Here is a 919-nt window from a genome sequence, read left to right on the forward strand (position 1 = left end):
CAGAAATCAAAGAGAAATAAGGTGAAGCTTAAGATACACAGAGAACGAGCAAGAAGACGATACTCAACCCCCAACCGAAGAGATGGCTGAAAACCAAGGCAATCAGCTACCGTCTGCAATTGCGGTTAATCAAAATCCTGATTCACGCACTATGTATGATTATGATAAACCTTCTTTAATAGGAACCGAATCAAGCATAGTTAGACCTACTGTAGCTGCAAATACTTTTGAATTAAAACCTAACGCTATTCAAATGATACAGCAATTTGTTCAGTTTGATGGTTTGCAGGATGAGGATCCCAACGCTCATTTAGCCAACTTTTTAGAACTATGCGATACATTTAAAATTAATGGTTCCTCTGATGATGCTATTCATCTTCGGTTATTCCCTTTTTCATTGAGGAACAAAGCTAAACAGTGGTTGAACTCACTACCACGAGGGTCAATTACTACTTGGGAACAAATGACAGGAAAATTTTTACTAAAATATTTTCTGCCGGCTAAAACGGCTAAATTACGTAATGATATCTCTTCTTTTGTGCAGATGGATTTAGAAACACTCTACGATGCATGAGAGAGATACAAGGACCTTTTGAGAAGGTGCCCTCACCATGGGTTATCGCTTTGACTATAGGTTCAAACGTTCCATAATGGCCTGAATCCTTCGACTCGACAAATTGTTGACGCAGCTACTGGCGGAACATCAATAATAAAACACCTGAAGATGCCTATGAGTTTATAGAGGAGATGTCACTGAATAACTATCAGTGGCAAGTCATGAGGACAAAGCCAACGAAAACAGCCGGCATTTATAACGCCGATTCAATCACCATGCTCTCTAATTAGGTAAAACTCTTAAATAAAAAGATTGATGGTTTTCTTAGTTCTTCGCAGGTTCACCCAGTAATGCAGTGCGAAG

General features: G+C 39.2%; 1 non-coding gene across 1 annotated transcript; it reads right to left on the reverse strand.

Annotated features, from left to right (window-relative positions):
- Positions 1-511: 511 nt before the first annotated feature.
- On the reverse strand, positions 512-618 carry LOC121217346 (small nucleolar RNA R71). The gene has a single exon (XR_005913432.1). It is a non-coding gene; the product is annotated as a small nucleolar RNA R71 (small nucleolar RNA).
- Between the last annotated feature and the right edge of the window lie 301 nt (positions 619-919).

This window comes from Gossypium hirsutum, chromosome A02 (genome assembly GCF_007990345.1).
Source record: "Gossypium hirsutum isolate 1008001.06 chromosome A02, Gossypium_hirsutum_v2.1, whole genome shotgun sequence".
NCBI lineage: Eukaryota > Viridiplantae > Streptophyta > Magnoliopsida > Malvales > Malvaceae > Gossypium > Gossypium hirsutum.